Source organism: Triturus cristatus, chromosome 2_2 (assembly GCF_964204655.1).
Source record: "Triturus cristatus chromosome 2_2, aTriCri1.1, whole genome shotgun sequence".
Taxonomy (NCBI): Eukaryota; Metazoa; Chordata; class Amphibia; order Caudata; family Salamandridae; genus Triturus; species Triturus cristatus.
Genome location: NC_140582.1, coordinates 1,163,892,466 through 1,163,907,801, shown reverse-complemented (window position 1 = coordinate 1,163,907,801; position 15,336 = coordinate 1,163,892,466). Strand labels below are relative to the sequence as shown.

The following is a 15,336-nucleotide window of genomic DNA, read 5'->3' as shown; positions in this document are numbered from 1 at the left end:
CTACCACTATTAACAATTAATAATTAAATAATTAAAATGTATTTAATACCCGCCCTTCACCCTTTAAAAGTAAAAACAACACACACAAAAATAAACAATTACCCAAAATAAATATCAAATAATTCACATTAATTAACAAATATATATTCATTAATTAAACACTAATTACTTTCCATCTTTTACTCCTATAAACACCGCAACACACACCTAAAATTAATTACACAATTATCATAATCAATTACCAATTAATTAATTGAAATTAATTAACAACCAATTATTAATTCATAAATTGAAAATAAATTACTTCCCACCCTTTACACCTATAAAAACCACGACACACACCTAAAATGAATTACACAATTACCAAAATTAATTAAAAATTAATTAATTCAAATAAATTAACAACCAATTATTAATTCATAAATTAAAAATAAATTACTTCCCACCTTTTACGCTTATAAATACCACAACACACACTTAAACTTAATCAGAAAATTACCTAAATGCATAACCAATTAATTAATTAAAATTAACAACCAATTATTAATTCATAAATTAAGAAGAAATTACTTCCCACACGTTACACTTATAAACATCACAACACACACCTAAATTTAATTACACAATTACCATAGTTAATTTCCAATTAGTTAATTAAAATTAATGAACAACCAATTATTAATTAATTAATTTAAACAACTTTACACATTTAACACCATAACTTCTCAACTGAACAAATCTTAATAAATAAAAATTAATCAATAAATTTCATAAAATTAAATGACTTCCCACCCTATTCCCCCTTAAACTCACAACCCGCTACGGAACTAAAAACGCAAAATTCAAATAAAAAATAAATACATTTAATATAATCAAATACTTCCCACCCTATTCCCCTATAAACCCACAACCCGTTACGGTACTAATAGAGCAAAATTATAATAAAATAAAATGAATAACTACTAAAAATTTAACACATATATGAAAAGTACAAACAATTCTTATTCAAAAAACATACATTACATTCATATAAAATAAATACTGAAATACATTACAATAATAAAAAACGATATTTTTCAACAACTATATTTTTGCAAACAATATTAAACACTTCGATATTTTTAAAATCGATATTACTTACCTTAAGTTGATATTCTGACCATGATATTCTTGCTGTTGATATTTCTGACACACGATATTAATAACTTGACATTTGTGTAACTTGATATTTTGTACTAGATATTCTGTCTCTGCACCGTCATGTAAGATATCTCATGCTTATTGTAATTAATATATCACTAGTTGAAACATAAAATGGTGTTGGGTTGAAAGGCATTCATTAAATCAAGCATATATACATATTATTTTAATAAATATGTATATTTACATTTGAAAACGGAAGACATTTATGCTTAGACTTAAATAAATTGCAAGTACGGACAATTTGACAATACGTTATTCGACTTAACACAATACAAACTCCATATATATGATGCCACATTGAATATGGTATACTTATTTTGTAAGCTGCACATTGATTGAGTGAGTATCTTGGAAGTTATGGAATTCATTCTTCCTCCACAGGTTAGAACATTCAAATATCTCTTATTCATTGGGTTGCTTTGGCCTCAAGTAGAAACTTCATTATACTATATTGCATCTTGCCATTATTGCCATCTTGCCAGTATTCAGACTGCTGCAGCTGGACCGCCATGAAACCCCAGGCAACGCCGGGATCAAGGATGCAACTGATCCGGCAGTCTGCAACTGGCTCTCATATGCTGGCAGTGCTGATGCCAGCACTGCCAAGCATATTACGAGTTGCATTTTCAACACCCTTTTCATGGCGATGATTCCTCCATCAAAAGGGTGGTAGAAACGACACAAAGGGAGCCCTACCAGGGCCCCCTGCCAGATTTGGGCCGGAGGGTGCATGCAGGGGGCACATGTAGTGCCACCCTGTATTTGCAACCCCACCACCTGCATGGTGTGGCATGTATGCCATACCATGCAGGAAGGTGCAGTCGGCGGACTGACTGTGGTGGTCTGCATTATAGGCCCTTCTATGAGCCTTGCAGACCGCCGCAATCAGACTGCCGCAACACTGCCCGCCAGACCAGGATTTAACTCCAAATGGGATGGGCGGTCGCACCACGGGTTTGGGAGTCCTACAGCGGACGGTGGAAGACCACTGCCATGGGTTGTATAAGCTTAGTTGGAGTCTGTGTCCTGACTCATGCATTGTATTAACCAATGTGTCTTCAAAGTAGTCAACAAGTAGGTTGGTTTGTTTTTAATATCATTGTAATATGTGGTGTCAGTATTAAGTCATAGAGGCTTCCTTCTTCATTAGGATGTGCAAGGGCTAAGGCTTTTGGGTCTATTAGGATGGCGGGTGGACTCCTGTCCACCTGCCACCCTAGCGGTGCCGGGACAGGCCGCCAGTGGTGCGGTGGTCCCGCACCGTCAATTAGGATGCCACTGCCACCGTGGCGGTGGCATCCCGCATTCACAGCATTGTGGTGGGCGGTGCTCACAGCCCCACCCGCCACAATCTTGTGAAGGGACGTGGTGCATTGGCATGCACAATATGACAGGCACCGTGCCGTGCCTGCCACCTTGTCCAAGCCAATGTTGGGGGGTACCATAGGTACCCCCCAAGTGCAGCCCCTCAACCCCCCACCCCCTGGGGGCCCACGATGGGCCCCGTAGCATTTACCGCATGCCTTTCCATGGCGGAGTCTCCGCCATGGAAAGGCATGAGAAATGCCCCATAGTAATATGGATGGCGGTGTCTGCACCATATTGAGTCCTTTTCCACTCGGTCGATATTTCGACCGGCGGAAAAGCGGCGGATGGTCTTCCCGTCCACCGCGGTGCCCCCCACCATACTAATATGGGGGGTTGAACCAGGGACATATGGCGGGCGGATCTCCACAGCCGGGCCGGCGGTGAGCATCACTGGCCCAGCGGTGGAGATCCGCCCGCCATCCTAATAGACCCCTTAATGTTTTTTCAGTTCAGATGCAAATTGGCAGTTTGTTCCATACCAATTACTAGGAGGGGTTTTTTGCAGGTGTTTCCAAATTGCCTGGCTAAAAGGATAGCACCACACTTATATCAGAGTATCAAGGTATAGTTTTAGGATTGTGTGGATCTTTGCTTGTTCAAATCCATTATGAAGTTTGTAGAGGTATATTTGTTAGGTTTTTGCTGATTCATACATACCAATTTTTGTCAGGTGTTACTTGAGAGGACGGGAAATCCCAAAATTAAATTATTGTTGTTTTGCTCATGAATTTTAAAGCTATGGCTAAAGGGTGGGGGCATGATTTAAATATCCCAACCATTAGCTAATATTGTATTCTGTTAATCTCAGTAGGTTATCTGTAGTACAAAACATAAATATTCTCTGATCATCATTTTCATTATCATAAAGTATGATATCTTCTTCAGTGTCTGTTTCATTAAGATAGTATGGAAATTCTGTATTAAAGAATCTATTGGGTGAAGGAGTAGCTGCCTTTCAACTCTCCTTTTCTTGCTTATTGTTCTCTTTAGGTTTGGGAATATATTGCATTTGTTTTACCCCTTGAAGTGAACTATTGGGGGTACACTCTATAATAATTCTGCGAGTAGGAGCTGTGGAGATTGAAGATGCCTCCTTTTAGTCTTGTACTATATTTCTGAATTCATGAATTCATTTTCTGAAATTTAAGTTGGATGGCTGCTCTCTTATCTACTTTGGAATTTGATTGGTTTATTTTGTTAACTTTGATTATATAAGCTTTGCATCATTAGGTAGATGCTCACATTTGTATTATTATATGTTTAAAAGTCGGATTAAGTTTCAACAGTAAATCATTTTTGTGGTATTATGAGTTTTATATTTTTGATGTGCTTTTATCAATATTTTTGTGTACCGTAAGTGTGTTACCAATATTTCAATTTGTTTGTCTATTTTTGATAGCTACATTGGTTTTTTTTTAATTGTTTTTTATTGGAACAAACATAATATCGGTCAAGGCTCTACCCCTGATATCTACATTGTTAACTGATATCATTGCTTGAATGATAATTTAAGTGATATTTTTGAAGTGTACTTTACAGAGGATGATTAAAAAGTTGATATTGTTGTAGTTTGTGTTTTTGCAACAATACTGTTGTTGTTGTTGCAACATACAACCATTTAAAAATGGTCCAGATGAAATTAATGAGTCTCTGTTTACAGATTAACTAAATGTGAATGCATACTATCTGCAACTACATTTTACCATGACCGACAAATAATATTGCCAAATGCCAATAAGTTGAGAAAGCATACATTTATATGCAAATACAGTTGAAGGTGAACATATTGTTGAAACAAATGCTATAAAACTGAGAGACCTAAACATAAGCAGTGTAATGATTGTAGCCTTCAGGTTTATTCTATTTTTCTGAAGACAACAATAATCTGTTTTCTGATTGTTTGTATAGTGACCCTCCACAAGTCCCCATTTGGTATGTTCCTTTTCATTGGTTTTAGTACCATCAACTGGCCTTAGTCAAATGAAACCTGTTTTTTTAGCACTAGGAAATGGGAAATAGATATGGTATTATTAATGATATTACTATAATTATTATTTTTCTTAAGGTGCGTTCTGGAAGACTTAAATGCGCATGAGAAACAACATGTTTCCCTTTATAAGTACGAAAGAGTTAGCATTGTGCAGTAAAGCATGTAAGGTAGGGGGTATCTGAGGGTATGCACCCTGCGGTGTTCAGAAACAAATATTCATAGAAAGCGACAACAGAAAAAGAGCACCAGGCATAGTCCCAAACATCTAGACATCAGTTATCTTGAAAAGCTGTGAGCATCTTGAAATTAAGCGGCCTATTAGGATGGCAGGCGGACCTGTGTCCGCCCGCCATCCTCGCGTTGTTGGGACCGGCCACCAGATGAGCGGTGGTCCCGCACCGCTAATTAGGATGTGACCGCCACCCTGGCGGTTGCATCCTGCATATTTGACATTGCAGCGGGTGCTGCTCTAAGCAGCACCCGCCGCAATGCCAAAATGGCATGTTGTGCATTTGCATGCACAACGTGGCAGGCAGCCCGCGGTGCCTGCCACCTTGTGCATGCAAATGAAAGGTGGTACCATGGGTACCCCCCAAGTGCACCGCCCACCCCCCCCAACTGCCCAAGGGCCCACATAATGCCCCCAAAGAACATCCCCGCCAGCCTTTCCATGGCGGCAAAGACGCCATGTAAAAGCCTTCACAACACACCATCCTAATATGGATGAGGGTGCCTGCTAAGCACCACCATATTAGGGGCCAATTCCACCTGGTCGGCAATCGGAACGATTCCCGACCGGTGGAAAAGCGGCAAACGCACTTTGCGTCCACAGCGAAACCTCCCGCCATAGTAATATGGGGGGGGATTCAATTGTTACAATGTCATGACGGTTGCCACCGCCGGCTCGGCGGTGGCGAACGTCACAACATCATAATGAGCCCCATAGTTACTGGGCTCCTCAAATATTCCCCCATCCATTGACACTTGCACTGTATATTCATATTTGCCATCTGGATGACTCATGCCCCGAGCTGCCAATGAGAGATCAGATTTATCCCAGGAAAGATGTTCATGTCACACCTTCATCATTGGTCCAGATTTAATGCTGCAAACTCATACAAACACCTTTGAGGATTCAGGTCCGACAGGTCCATATAGCAATTCCATTACACCACCAGCAGGGGGCACCAGGAGCACCACATTGTAGACTTTCTTGGGAAAAATAGCCCTATTGCAGTGGTGTTATATGTTCCGTGAAGGGTACTGTCTTTCCCTATGTTAGAATGAGGCCCCTGCCGACTGTCCTCTGCTTTGCACACATTACTAATCAAACTCATTTTGCTTTGTGCCATACTGTACTTTCACAAAGAGCATGCTGTTTTTTTTTTCATTCTGTTATTTACTGGGATTTAGTCTGAACAACGCAGACAAGGTCAAACTACAATACCCCTTGTTACTCTGTTTTGGTCAGGCCCTAGCACCCAGACAAAACATGCAGGTGCAGCTGTTGTTTGAGAACACGTAGCTTAGTCATATAGGTATTGTAGGAGAGTAGGATCTGCTTCTTATGGTTACCCCCACTTTTTGCTGATGTTTCACTGTTTTTCGAACTTTAGTCTGGCTGGGACCCTGCTATACAGGGCCCCAGCCTAGCTGCTTCCTCTCTAAATTAATTGCATGTACTTTAGGTACACTCCAGATTGGATTCTGGGGTACCCTTTTAAGTCCCTATGATATGGTATACTATGTACCAAGGTATAGGTACCCCAGAGGCCCACCAGTGGCTGCAGCGTGTGTTATGCTAACCCTGGGAAGCCATTCAAAATGACACAACAGGTCTGCTACAGCAGCCTGTGTAAGGTGTTGTATGCACCCCTTACTGAGATATAGGTTACCCATATCTCTCCATATCACTGCACATGTAAACCTATCAGTCACCCCCATGGCAGGCCTTAACAATCCTGAAGGCAGGGTGCTGGGTTTCATGTGAGAGGGTGCCCATGCATGAGCAGAGCCCCTCTGTGGCTTTCGGAACCTTTATTCTGGGGTTGTTTGTGATGCAGCCAAACCATTTACTCTTAAGTACATTATAACCTCGTGGTAAATGCTAACTTTGGAATGGCTGCATGGAAACATGTTGTGTTTGGTGTCAAACACCTTGGAATCATACCCCCACACCAGTAACTGGCATGGGAGGTATGATTCCACCCTACTAGAGGGAGAAACATGACAGCACCCGTATACCCAGTACCAGCTTAACAGACACTGGCATCACAAAATGGATGCTGCCAGCCACAGACATGTGTCTGCCCTCCTGCTGCTGGACGAAACTCCGGCAGGGGAGGCCTGGACAATAGGTTTCCTGTCACAGGGAGGTGTAACCACCTCCCAGACAGGTTTTACTGTATTGGGGCTGGGTGGGTGCACTCCAAGAGTGCTTTGATGTCTGCACTGGGGGCACATTTGGTGTCCCTGTGCATAGTCCAGCTCAAACCGGTTGCAGGGGCTCTCAGCCCCTGCTCTGGCGCAAAAATGCACAAAGGAAATGGGTGTAGCCACCCCTCTTTCCTGACCCTCCCATAGGTGGCTCCCCAGAGTTTGTCCTACCCTTTCCTTGGGTATAAAATAGGAACCCCTGACTACAGGACTTTACCTGGATGAAACTCTGCTACAGAATCCCAGAACTTCTACTATCTACACGACATTGGATGACCGAAGAATCTCCCTTGGAGTAAAGGAGTTACTCCCCTGCAAGGCAGGCACCAAAGATGCATCTGTCCGGTTTGCAGCGAAGCTGCTCCCGACGGACACCGACGATTTTGCAACACAGGAGGTGGGTTTCCAAGCTTCCCCAAGGCCGAACCGTGCACTCAGCAACTCCAAAGCCCTCGTGGACACCGTGCAACCCGAATCCCTGGACACCAAGACCATTTGCAGCAGCATTTGCTTCTTGATAATCCCTGAGGCTGTGCTTTCGGCTACTTGCAGTCGTGACCCCGAGCAGTGATTCCACCGAAGATTGCTGGCCTACACTCCTTGAGTGACCCGTGGGCTGGTATCTAGTGATTCCTCTCAAGGTCCCTTCACAATCCCTTGTCCATCGACTTGTGGGTCCCTGAGAAGGATACTTTTACTTTCAATGGGCTTTTCTGATTGCTCCAGACGTGCCCTGACTCTCCATCGCTTGGGGCGTCCACAGGACCTTGCTGGTCCACACCAAAGCCATTTTCTCTCACCGCATATGTTGCAGTTGCCAAGGCTTGCTGGTCTCCAATCTGGAAACTGACCCCCCAGCACTCGACATCCTTCATGGTACAGATCGCCTGCAGACAGTGGTAATCGTCGGCGCCTCCTGGTCCCCGTGGCAGTGGAGTCAAGCTTCACCTCTTCGCACCTGAAACACCCGACATCGATGGGCATTGGTCTATCGTGCCCCTGGTCAATGGCAAGTGCCCCAGACTCTGTCCCCTCTGATTTCAAGTTCTTCATATCTTCGATCAAGGCTTGGATCACACCCGACACTTCTCCTCTACACAGCAGCAGCACTTTGCAGCACATAGCCATTGAAATCAACGACAATTCCCAACACTATTTGCCACCTATGCACCCGGCTTCCCTGAGTGAGGAACCACAGATACTCTGGTGCTCCCGTGGCTGCTGGCCCTAGAACCCTCTAAGTCTAAAGGGCTTTGCTCAAAGTCCTCTTATAAGTGTCCTTATTCTTTAAAATTCCAACCTCGACTTTCCCATTGAATTGTACGGGGCTCGCGGCTGTGTTCTCACACTGCACACGTCCCCTGTGGGTCTCCTGTGTCACTACCTTGGGTGGTTCCTTGGGGTCCCAGCGATTCTACATGCTCTAGGCACTGTGTCTGGTCAAGTCGTGGTTCTTATACCACTTTCTTGATATATGGTTTGGTCTCCCCTGGGGCCCATTGAATATTGTGCTATTTACTGTTGTTTAATAACTGTGTTATTGTGTGCCTTGCTCTGTAACTTCATAAAGAGGTTAGTAGAGAGTGTTTAGAAATAAATACATATATTTTATCTATATACCTTATGTGGTTCTCCTTTCATTTAGTTATTCAAGAGGTTATAATCTGGTAAACCAAGCTGCTTTACACTCCTTCAAGACTTAGCCTGAAGGCTGCTTTCCATGGCTACCACTAGGATGGCTTTCAATAAAGGTTGTATTAAACCTATTCATCAATAAGGGTTGTTTGGACTGGTACAAGGTGCCCACTATAACTAGTGGACGGCATATACCAGGCCACCTTCTCACAGGTATGCACAGACAGGTAACACACACTTGGAGAGTGATCTTTCCAGAGAAGAGTGTGTGACAGCACCTGAGATGTAGAACTTCCATCTGTGTATACTAAGGTATGGGGTCTGCTGCAAACACCCAGAGATCTTCTGATATATAGTAATTTTGCTTCATAGAAGAGGAGGGAAGTTAGGCTATACTGTTGTCTATAATGACAGTTCCTTTTATGATTTACGGACTACTTGCTATGCTAACTGGCTTTATTCTACTTCTTGTGGCAAGTATACTGCATACTAGAACACGTTAGTGAAAATAAACATTTTAACTTTTTCTCGTGTCTCTGTAAGAACCTATTATGGACTAATGTGAGTGTGAGAGCGCAAGAACGTGTCCTGTAACCACGATTCCTGAGAGGGTCTGGAGTGTTTTTTTCTGGGGTGTTGATTCACTTGTTCCTCTGGGAATGAGTAGGAGGGCAAGTGAGACACTAGAGCCAGTCGGTCTCTGGATCACTAAGGTGTATGGATGAGTCAGTCCCTGCCTACTAAGGTTCAATGACCCCAGGCATAGTTCCGTGACTCCGCAGAATCCCTGCAACAGTGGGAAGGTGAGCCACCAAGTATTCTACATCATTCTTGCTAGGAGACCCCGACCATATTACTCTAGACAATAACTGTGTGCTTCATGTTTTTCAGATTTCAATTGGTCTACACGTCACATATAGAAAGATCTGTTGAATCTATGAACTGTGATACTCATACTAATTGCCCAGATTAAGAGATGCAAACATTGGCACCTGTGTTCAACAAAAAGAGCAGGTAAAGTATGAGCGCATACATATGGAGCAGAAATAACAAATTCTGTCTCCCTTCTAAGAACCTGTCGCACTATTGAGATGATGGGTACTCGGAGATTCAAAGTAGGGTCGGTACTGGCTGGAAAGCAGGAATGTTTCAGGAAGTGGTGCTCGGAAGTCTGGGCTATTGAAGAATGAACAATTTGAAGCATGGGTAAGAATACGGATAGAACTGACCATTCTTATATGTGGGGGGTTTGTTCAGTGTTCCGCATCCCGTTGTTGAATAAGTTTAAAACCTTTTTGAAGGGCATGATGAAGGTATGGACCTGCCAGGACGCCAGCAGAAGGTGAAACGACACCATCCTGGAATACCCAATAATGTAAGGAAGATATATGTGTCAGTAAACGCCATATAGGTATTTGTAAAGCACAAACTAAGAGAAAGAGCAATAAAGGACTGTTGAAGGATTGGGGCCATGAGATACGGTTCAGGATTGCTTCCAATGAACCAGAATGTTCAGGACCAGTGAATCTTACCATGTGAAGATGTAGTGCTTTCTGAAATGGCATCTTCAGCTCCTTTCTGAATAGCAAAAATGTTGTGGAAGTTCAGGTGTTGATGGGGATGCTGTGCCTGATCATGGGTGCAAAGATGGAGAAGGCATGTCTTCAGATTTTTCTGCCAATATCTTCCATTCTCGTGATGTCCTTGCTTCTAGTGCAGCCCTATCAACATGAGATAGTTCATTTCTCTGCCAGGTCTAGAATTGTGTCAGTGCTGGTGGCCTTATGTGCGAGGCAGACTGTCTTGAAAATTATGTGAGCCAGGAGGTGGAATCAGTGTAATTCAATCATGCTTAGAAACATAGGCACTAAGGGCCTCTGAAGGTCGGAGGCTTTCCGACCGACATCACTGGTTTGAGTTCCGAGCCCCTAATTACAATGTAGACGTTTGGAAGTGAAACCGGCCAGTCGCCGATGGGCTCCTTGAGCCCGTCGGCCAGTAGGAATGACCACGTAATCCCTTAAGGATCTCGTTTCGGACGTTTGGGATTGCGATGTCGGTTTCCAAAAGGCTTTTCATGTCGGGCTTTCCGACATTAAAAGCCTGTTGGAAAGTAATGTAGGGGCCCCTGGCAGGGCCCCCTTGCCTCGGTGGCCTCCAGTTGTGGGCATTGGGGACACCATAGGTGCCCCCTGTTAATCCCTGCACAGAGTGGCATTATTTAACAAAAACTCTCATTTCTTTATGGTAGCTTGTGCTACGGTCGGTTTACGGCCACAACACAAGCTCATAGAGAAATGGGAGCTTGCGACCGCACCATGTATGGTCGCATTGTAATTTCGGATTCGGGACACCCGACCTACAGTCGGTCGGTATCGCATCCGCATTGATGACGGTCAGAGGCAACTCCGACCGACATCGTAATCAGGCTCTAAATTTTTTGCTTTTGACAAGGCGTCCTGGCTGCCACTGGCATGCGGCCCCTCATGTAAGTCAGTGCAGACCAGAGTGTTGCTTCTACTACAAAAAATAAAAAATAACAAAACACTCCTTTATGTTCTAACCTCAGAAGAATAATTGGTTCTATCATGCAAGTGAGCAATAACTACACACAGTGACACAACAGGACACAATAAATACAGCACTAAGGAGTGCACTAGAAACTGATCGCCTGATTCACAAAGCTATCTTAAACTTTTGAGTAATTTCACTCTTTTACGAGATTCACAAACTTACAGTGTAAGTAGCTACTGAGAAATAAATAAAAACAATAACAGTAGTAAGTCCAGCACTACATATGGACAACCCCTGGTATAGCAACACCGTCCCATACAAAAAATAATAAAGAAGGTAGGGACTTAAAATAGAGCCCCACAAGAATTACTGTTAAATTAAATTACATTATTTAAAATAGTTAAAACTATGAATAAATATAAATTAATGTTATAAAAATAATACAAATAGTACATATTTATTATTTAATTATTATGAATCTCAAAAATCATGAAGCAATATATATATATTTTTTAATTGACTTATATTCAAATAATATTCCAGATCACTTTTGCTAATTATTAATGCACATTAAAATCAATTTAATACACTTCCATTGATTAAAATTGTAATTCTAATTTAATTTATTTTTCCTTTACTTTACCAGTCAGTGACTCTGCAGTCCGAGCTGTGATCTCCACTTTGTAAAGTATAGGGAAGAATAAAAAAAAGTTTCTATCACTTGAAAATAAATACTGAAAATATGATTTTGTTAAATGTTAATGTACATTCATTTTCTATATATGATTTAAATACCGAACAAAAAAGGATGCTACATCACTATTTAATTAAATTTGAATTAAAACTTTAATCTAAATATATTCAATTAAATTACAGTCATTTTTCAGAAGTTTACAAAAACAATTCTCACCAAAAGAAACAAATATTTTTTAGTGTTCATTAGTAATTATTAAAGGTGATGTACAGAATTGATTAAAATTAATGTAATTTCTGTTTGTAACATATGTTATATTAAGTTTTAATTCAAAGTAGGTTGTTCAAATATTTTATAATTAAATAATAAATATGCACTGATTTGATACAATATTTTTACAATAAATTATATTTATTTATATTTGTAACTATTTTAAATAATACAGGATTTTTTATGGTAGTTTAGTACAGTACCAGAGGGTGGCCAGGTGTAGTGGTGGACTTACTATAGTTTTTTTTGTAGTAACTTACACTCAGAGTTTGTGAATACCAAAAGATAGTAAACTTACTCAAAGGTATGAACTTATTCAAAGATGTAAGTTACCTTTGGGAATCAGGCCCTATGTGTGTAGAGCTTTTTATAAGCATGTGGGGCCCTGGTGCAGCTAATGGTGTGTTGGCTGGCTTAGGCGAATTGAAGGGCTGAGGCCCCTGCAGTGGTCGATGAGTCAGATGAAGGGCTGCAGAGGAAATGCATCAAGCTGGGCTCAAGTCCTGCGGCAGAAGGCAGGTCTATGGACGGAGGTGCAGATATGGAAGGGTGGGGAAGCTGCAAAAGGCAGAGTGGAATCAGCAGAATTGCTGGATTGTATGTTGCAGCAGGTAGAAGTCTAAGGAGAAGCCCAGACATGAAATGATGCAATGTTGAGACCCTTTAAGTCATGCTCAGGGCAAACACAGCTGTTTAGCAGGCTCTGAAGTCTGCGGATGTTTCCCAGGAAGGATGACTTTACCCCCGAGGACAAGGATACATGAGGTTCATCGTAGCTCCCTCAGCAAAACAGAAGAATTTCAGAGTGAACTGCAGCCCGGTGTAGGGAAAATTTGTCGAGCAGGTGCACAGCAGCATTCCATAGGTAGAGAAGCCAGAGAACCTTCTGACAGAGACCAGTGCACAGGGAGAAGCGGCATTGTAATTCCAGGACTGTTCTGTCGCCGCTAGTCAGCCTTCAGACAGCAGGGTCATATAAGCCTATAGAAGAGCAGTGCAGGGATATAGCCATTTCACTAAAAGAATCCCCCAAACCCCTGGCTGCAAGGCTTTCACCAACCCTACTAGTCTCTTGTAGACAGGACAGCACCCTTCTGGGAAATGTGGGTGATCCTGACCACTATGTACAAGCGCTCAACCCATTACCACCACGAGTAAATGTCAAGGAGACACCTGACATGAGGATCCGCTCAAGGCTTGGTGGTCTGCCCCTTTTGCTTGAACATTCATTCTCAGGCTGAGACTTGCCCAGCCCGTGGGCCTCTCTCACACAGTGTATTAGGTGCATATCTTGTCCACTTTATGAGCTCCCATGGACGATAACTGCAAGGTGACCAGACCTGCACCAGAACACTGGTGGTCCCTCTCCGATGTGGGGGTTGTTCTCCCGTTCACTCCCATTCTCTCCCACTGTTGCTTGCACCGAGGAGTGCGGTGCGTTCTTCTAACCACTCCAATGGTCACAGGCAGACAATCTGCAGGTTTAGATTTAAGGGAAATGTGCATTGGAAAATATTTTACCCTGTTTTTAACCACATTGAAACAATTTGTCCATGTGAAAACCCCTTACCAGTGCCTTGAATGTGGATGGGATATGGGGTATCCAGAAAACTTCCCAGTTAAACCTCTGGAAAGAGGTATGGCATTGCTGTGTTGATGCTACACCCAAAGCTGGGAAGGGAGGTGTTGATTTAGTCACCTGCTGACAACATCCACATGTATTCGCTTCACTCTTCCCTGCAAGTGAAAGTTATGCAGTCAATGTAAGCACAAAGAAAACAAGAAATTACTCACTAATTGAAATTCATGCAAGATTACAATTGTGTCATAAAAATTATTCATGGGCCTACTTTTTGTAAAACTAGATTTAATCCACCAGCAAAAGTATCCTGCCGGACAACATCTGGTTTGTTGCAGTAATACCAGGGTAAGAAGAGACACTGATGTGCGGCCCCCTGCACTGGAGTGACTAGATTTAGACAACCAAAAACTAGGACACACCATTGAGGTAAAAATAGAGCTACAATTTGGAAGTGACAAATCAATGTAGAATATGGATGCAGAATAAATTAAAGGCAACTTTCACACATAAGGCCCGATTATGAGTGGCCCAATTTAAAAGTTTGGAGGTGGTGGGTGCAGTTTAGCTGGAAATAACAGCTTACAAGGCACTACACAACGAAGGACTGACGTACCTCAACAAACGAGTGAATTTCCACCAACCTATCAGGGAACTCCGCTCTGGATCCCTAACCCTGACAGACACCCAAACCATTTGTTGGGGAAATGGCAGAGGCTGCTCCTTCTCCCACCTAGAGCTAGGACCTGGAACACCCTACCCCTGCACCTCAGAGCCTCACCAGCGGTCAAGCAGTTCTGGAAGGACCTCAAGACTTGGATGTTGAACCAATCAATACAGGCGGCATGACCCAGCAGCAGGACCCCACAGCGCCTCGAGACCCTCACGGGTGAAGCAGCCGTGCTCTACAAATCCTGATTGATTGATTGATTGATTCCTGGCCAATGTTCCTGCACCTAAATCTAGTTATTATGAGTTGATGCCTCGGAATGGGGAATAACCATCCAGTCCCAGGTTTTCCAGGTTGCGCACAGTATTTGTTTCCTGCGGATGAATGCTCCCAAGTATTGCCTGCTCTGAGCTGCAGGTAAAGGACAGTGGGGGCAGTGAAGAGGGAAGGGGAGGTTGACTGGTGACTGGGCAGGCTGTGGGTTAGCAGACGGAAACTTTAGACATACCCCCTGCCCCCCCCCCGTGCCGTTGGCAGGGGCTTTGCAGCTCGATCCTCACTTAGGTAACATGTCTGGTTGTTTTCTCCCCCATGCAATACATAGGAGTCCTGAACACTAAGTCATTTGGAATTGGTTCACAATATTTATGACCTATGTGTGCCTTAAAATTTTTTATTATGCCTTCTACTACCCAGCTGTGCAGGGAAACTCATAGACTCCCACTACCACTACCCCCAAAGACCACACAAGATGGGAACTGTGCTGATAACCCGACCCAGGCGCGCAACACCCATTGGGCTCACCGGGCTTCAGCCCCCCCCCCGTCATGTGTGTGTCAGCCCGGCTGAGATAGCCTCGCGGGCTGGCGTCCGTCTAATTGCAGCCGGACCCGAGTACTTCACAGGTCTTTAAAAGACCATTTACTCGTTAATGAGGCTTTTGTTGCGTTTTCGCCCCTTCTTACAGCCACTCTGCC

General features: G+C 43.0%; 1 long non-coding RNA gene across 1 annotated transcript in view; it reads right to left on the bottom strand.

The window, feature by feature from the left end:
• LOC146863290 (uncharacterized) overlaps positions 1-15,336 on the bottom strand; it is a 354,056-nt gene that overhangs the window by 206,511 nt on the left and 132,209 nt on the right. Inside the window, exon 5 of the long non-coding RNA XR_014978589.1 lies at positions 13,681-13,847. This is a non-coding gene — a long non-coding RNA (uncharacterized LOC146863290). The remainder of the gene's footprint in view (positions 1-13,680; positions 13,848-15,336) is intronic.